We start from the raw sequence: 6,000 nt of genomic DNA on the forward strand, positions 1-6,000 counted from the left end.
CACTGGCTGTTCTTCCAAAGGTCCTGAGTTCAATTCCCAGCAACCACACGGTGGCTCACAACCATCTATAATGAGATCTGGTGTCCTCCTCTGGTGTGCAGGCAAACATGCAGACAGAATATGGTATACATAATAAATAAATAAAATCTTAAAAGAAAGAAATCCACACCCATTTTTCTTTTCTTTATCTGATATTACTTCTACAGGAAACAGAAAAATGAAATACTAACATTATCACTAATATAGTCAATATATCACAACCTAGTTTATACTAACAAAGAGATGTTTTATTTTTCTACTTAGATCATTTTAAGAATAGGAAACAAAAACATATGTATTTTGATGGAAGTGGTAGCAATATGCGAAATAACAAATATTCACTAACAAAGATGATTCTTGGGAAACATTTCAATGAATATATGTTTATTCTCCTCCTTCCATACTGCTTACTTCAGAACTGGAAGAAAAAAAAAAAAGCTTTGGACCTGAGGCCAGGTTTTGGTCTAGAAAAAGGATTGAAATGTGCTTTTAAGAGAAGAGTGATTTGGAGTTGTGAAGTTCAAGCTTATAATTTATGCGACATCAGGGACATTATCACTAATAATGATAGAACAAAATAAAGACCACAAACACCATTTTGTTAGACTGGTGGTATGATGGGTAAGATGTGTTTTATTTTTGTTTTTTGTTTTTTTTTTTTTTAAAAAACTTTTCTTCATCGGGTTTAACAGTGATTACAATCACTTTTTAAACAAATATCTTAAGCTTTTCTTTCTTTTTTTAACATATCAGTAGCATTCAAGGAAGATCATATAAAAAGTGAGAAAGCAAATTGTCAGGACTTTCTCCAAAAGAAAAGCTAATCAACAGTGCTCTCTCATAATCCTTGGATTTCACCAACAAAGGATTTTCTTCTGAAGAAAACCATCCTGTCTTAAAGGAAAATGGAAGCACTGCTTGAAGGAGGGAATTTGGGCCCCCAGGACACAACTCGATGGAAACATTGGAATCGGGTTAGGAATTAGTTATTGCTAAAACAGACTATGGATTACCAAATAGAAATCATCTATTAGGTTTTATGCAAATCTCAGGCTGGTCCCAGTTTTTCTGCAAGACCTGTCGATACATACTTTTTTTTTTTTTATTAAAAAAGCCACAGGTGAAACTCCTGGGTACAGAGAAGTTTGGCTCCAGCTGAACAGGAGATGGAGAAACCACGGGACGATGGGTCTAGGAGCCATACTGTTATATTTAAATCCTATTTCTTTCTGTTAACAGCTCTGATTGCGGCATGTCACCCAAGCCTTCCATTCTCTCAGAGAAAAAACAAAGCAAACAAACAAACAAACAAAAAACTGGAATGACACTTTGTTGTTAAAAATCAAATACGATTGTTCTGTGTGCAGGGTGGGGGTGGGTTGTGAGGCGGCTATGGACGTGCACACGTGCACACAGCTTAACAGTGTCCACCGTGATAACAACCTGTGAGGGTCCTCTGCTCGCAGTCGATGATGATAGTCTGCGTTCTGGGACATTTGATCAGCTATTTCCCTAGAGTACTATTTCTCCAGCTTTTCCCTCCTTTCTCCCTCTCCCCCCTGGGCCTTCCTTTGTTTACTATCTTTTCTTTTCCATTAAAACTTAAGACCACAGGTACCGTGATGCTCTGAAAGGCCACAAACCCTGTCTTATATAAGGCTGCACATCACGGTCATCATCACCCTGGCCGAGAATGAGAATGCATGCCAGACAGAAAACTGACTTGGTCAAGGTCAAGTGACTCATTTGCTGGCTGAATAAGGTCTGAACTAGCGATCACCAGGTCTGATGCCAGCGTGTGACAGGCTTGTCTGGTGTGGTTTTTAACGAAAAACGAGTTGCCAATCTTTCTAACCAAGGGCTTCGCGTCCAACCGCCCGCAAGAAACCGGAGCGTCGCAGCCCCGAGCAGGACAGGGGCGCTCGGTGGCCCTGGCCCCCCGCCCCGCCCCCAGGGATGCGCCGGCTAAACGCCTCCCTTAAGCCCCCGCCGCGAAGGGACAGCCGTCTGGGGACCGCTGGGCGGGCGCCGGACCGGCCGCGGACTCCGAACCTCTTGGCGCGCTTCGCTCTCCAGCCGCCGAGCCCCGGAGCCGGCGGGTCACTCTCGCTCGTCTAGGGCCGGGAGGCGCGGGCGGAGAGGACCGGCCCGCCCGCAGCCCCGCTACCGCTCCCCGGCCGCCGGGCCCGGCCTCCCCGCCGCGCCCCTAGCAAGCGCGACTCCCCGCCGGGCGCGCCACACAACGTCTCTCTCCGGGGCGCGCGCGCGCGCCTCCCCGCGGCCCCGCAGCCGACGACGCCGCGTCGCCGGCGCTGCCTCGCGCGCGCCCCGGCCCGCCAGCCAATAGCCAGGGCCGCTCCGTGCGCGTGACGCGCGCCAGCCAATGGAGGCTTGAGGCGGCCCGTGACGCGCTGGGCGCCTCTAGGGGGCTTTTGAACCAAGGCGCGTGCGCGCGCGCGCGCGCGGGACCGGGAGGCCGCTTTGGGGGCCGTGTGGTCGCGCGGTGGGCCTGCGGCTCGTGCGCCGAAAGCCCGGGAGGATCCTCAGGGCCGGGCCGGGGCGGCGGCTGCCAGCCTGCAGCGTGGAGGCATATGGTCATTAGGCAATAATTTAAAGCCACCAGGGCTGTAGCGGTTAAAAACGACCAGAGGTGGGCTGAAAAACCCATCTCTAGAGCATTCACCTGGCAGGGTAGGCTAATACAAGCTGACTTCTCCAACTCTGCTGCTCTGTTCTTCTTTGGTCAGTTTCCCATTAACACCAGAGCCGCTTCCTTCTGTTCTCTGGCAGTTCTTGACCTATTTTTGCCTTCCCAGCATCCTAGCCTCGTGTGACTCCGGGTCTGGAGAAAGGCACCCAGAAGCAGAACCCATGGACCGGGAACAAGACCCCCCCTCCCTCACACACACACACACACACACACACACACACACACACCTGCTGATAACAGTGGCTGTAGCTCTGCCTCTTGTAACAGAAACCCCAGGTTCCAGAATCCTGACCCAAACCCACAGCCATGCCTTGTCTTCTCATTGAAGAGTTAGCTATACCCAGGGATCCAAAGGTTCTGCTTTGTCACCCTTAAAAATTGGGTCAAAATGGTAGACGGAGCATCATCCACCATGTCCTTGTGTTAATAAAGAAGGACCTTTCTGATAGGTACCCTCTGCTGACAAAATGGGCCAAGTCATGGCAAATTAAAGTATAAAGGCAGCCTTAATAGGGGCAGCTCCCAGGCAGGCTCTCCAGTCCCAAGGGACAGGGTCAGTGAAGTCACCACACAGAGGGAGACAGAAAAGCGGAGGGCAGAGAGAAAAGAGCCCAAACGTCAGGGTTATATAGTGGAGAGCCTCTACGGGAGAGGAAGCCCAGCCCCTGGGCTGGAGAGTTCAGGTAGAGACTGAAGGATTCTGGGACAACCTTGAGGCCTGGTCCTCTTTGATTGGTTAAATAGGCACCTCGGCTGCTTGTACCCTGTCTGAATCGCAACACTTTCTACAAGGTCACCCAACAACCTAACCACATTCCATATCTTCTATAACTCAGACTCAGTAACATGGCCTCGTGTTGTTGAGAGGAGTCTTCAGTAGGAACCTTGCTGTGCTTAAGGAGATCCCACACCAAAAGAGAGAGGGAGGGATCTGGGTAGGCACAGAGCAGCTTCTGCTGGTCTCGAACTCACGCTGCTCCGTAGAATCGTCTGTCTAGGGCAGAACAGTCTTCCAGGCACTCTATGGCACCCGGTGCTAGACGCCTGACACGTATACCCTGTTCAGTCCATGCCTTTGCTGGCTTCGTGATGACACAAGTGACCCTGAAGGACGCAAACGGTGACAAGCCAGCATGCAGAGCGGCTTTAGGTATACTAAGTGGTTGGTCTGGTTTGAACTGGCTGTACAGCGCTACAAACATGTAAATATGAGGACTATAAATTTATCTGCTCAGCTAGTAAAGCCCCACTCGGTCCAAAGTTAGCCGGAATCAACAAAAAGTATAAGGAAAAAAAATATATACCGCCTTAGAGGCCAGGAAGCAGCTCTCACAAATAGACTGATTCAAAAAAAGGTTTTCACACTGAATTATCAATTTAGTGTGAATTGAAATTGACTTGGTGTTTCCCGTTACTGTGCAGCGATGACTACCGCCCACATTTAGGGCTTTTAGCGGGAAGTGTGGCTGTCTTATGTTTTAATAAATAATGCCTGTTATATACTCATGCTGCTTCTGGAGTGCTGGAATTACAGGATCGACCACTGTGCTTGGCTTTCCACCCTTCTTTCGTGTTTTATTAAGGACACCTCCCACTAAAACTTCATGAACATATTAGCTTCACAAAGTTCCTTCCAACATCTTCATGATGATTTTTTTTTCTTGATTAAAAACTTTAAGAGGTTTTTAGTCAAACACTTCAAGTACTCTGGTTACTGCCTAACCCCTTTGCAATGTATTCAGTAAAACCTATTTATATTTACTCATTCTAGAATTACTGTGTTGTAAGATACATCGATTAAGGTTTAGGGGCTGTAAGAAGTGGGTTTTTGGTTTGGTTTGGTTTGGTTTCTCTGTGAAGCCCTGGCTGTCCTGGAACTAGCTCTGTATTCCAGGCTGGCCTCAAGCTCACATGGATCCGCCTGCCTCTGCCTCCATGAGTGCTTGGATTACAGTAGAAATGGTTTTATATTTAGGTTTCAATACTACACATGGCTGAAGAAATGTGTGGATATTCAAGAGGGAATTTAGCTATGCACTGTATGAGCTATCACAAAACACCTGATCAAACAACTTAAGGAAAGAAAGGTTTATCCGGCTCACAGTTTGGGGCTCAGTCCATCACTGTGTTTGAGTGAGTCCTGCCACTTCAATTAACCTGATCAAAAAATAGAGACACGCTCAGAGGTTTGTTTCCATAGTGATTCTAGACCTCATGAAATTGATGGTCAAGATGGACACCACGTGGCGATGCTCACAGTAGCCCACTGTTCTACACCAAACACATTGCACATTTGTTCACACTTCATGGTAACCCCAACAAGGTCTAACTTAAAAAAGATTTATTTATGTGCCTGCCAGTGTGTATATGTACATATGTGCACCGGAAGAGGGCTTCAGATGTGGAGATGGAGTTGTGGGCATGAGGAAGTAACTGCAGTCTGCTCTTCTGCAAGAAGAACAAGGGCTCTTAGCTGCTGAGCCACCTCTCTGGTCAGCGTTTTGTTCCCACCGTTTCTCCCTCCCTTTCCTTCCCTTTCTGTCACTGTGTTGCCTAGGCTAACCTCTACATCATGAGCTTACGCGATCTCCGGCTTCGGTTTCTGAGGTGGCGGGGACGATGTCCCACACCACACCCATCCATTTCCACTTTACCTGTGAAGAAACGGAAGCTGAAGGAGAGAGCAGGGCTCAGGGTGACACAGTTAAGTGGGGGAAGCGAAGGGTTAGAACCCTAAACTGAGGGACTGCAACGTCCAGGTCGATTTTCAGTATTCCGATAGAGATAGAGCCTCCTGAAAGCGCACAGATCACCCACGAGAATTCTAGTCACTGTGTTGTCACTAGCACACTCAAGACCTTTCAAGTGGATGTTTATCTTCCAAGTGGATGAGACCCAAACTCACAGACGACAAGCCGGCAGGAGCCAGAGAGAGCTCCGTGCCCTTGACTGCTCCAGCCCCTGGAGAAGCAAGCAGCCGGCAGAGCGCTGCTCATTTCCTCAGTCATGCAGCTGTTTTCGAGTTTTGACGCTGTCCGTCTCTTCTGTCAAAATGTCATACACAGCCAAGGTCTTCTGATCACGGAACTCTTCAAGTCCTCTTTCACGAGTCCAGTTAGTGCTGTCCATACGTGCACGCGTGTAGGACTGGCCTCTAGGGCGTGGGCAACCCTCCAGGGGCCACACCCCAAAGAAAAACGACTTTCAGCCTTCCCAGCAGCCTTCGACAGCTGTTTTCAGACGGAGTTTCA

The 6,000-nt window shown here is 48.5% G+C and overlaps 1 protein-coding gene across 4 annotated transcripts in view; it reads right to left on the reverse strand.

Annotated features, from left to right (window-relative positions):
• Ptpdc1 (protein tyrosine phosphatase domain containing 1) overlaps positions 1-2,299 on the reverse strand; it is a 47,259-nt gene extending 44,960 nt beyond the window's left edge. For 3 of the 4 annotated variants that reach the window (XM_021638186.2, XM_060372800.1, XM_060372799.1), the window contains exon 1: positions 2,092-2,298. The gene's annotated coding sequence lies outside the window, so the exon portion shown is untranslated. Of the gene's footprint in view, positions 1-2,091 lie in introns of all 4 variants that reach the window. The other variant, XM_060372797.1, reaches the window with a different exon arrangement.
• Positions 2,300-6,000: the final 3,701 nt, after the last annotated feature.

This window comes from Meriones unguiculatus, chromosome 19 (assembly GCF_030254825.1).
Source record: "Meriones unguiculatus strain TT.TT164.6M chromosome 19, Bangor_MerUng_6.1, whole genome shotgun sequence".
NCBI classification, from domain to species: Eukaryota; Metazoa; Chordata; class Mammalia; order Rodentia; family Muridae; genus Meriones; species Meriones unguiculatus.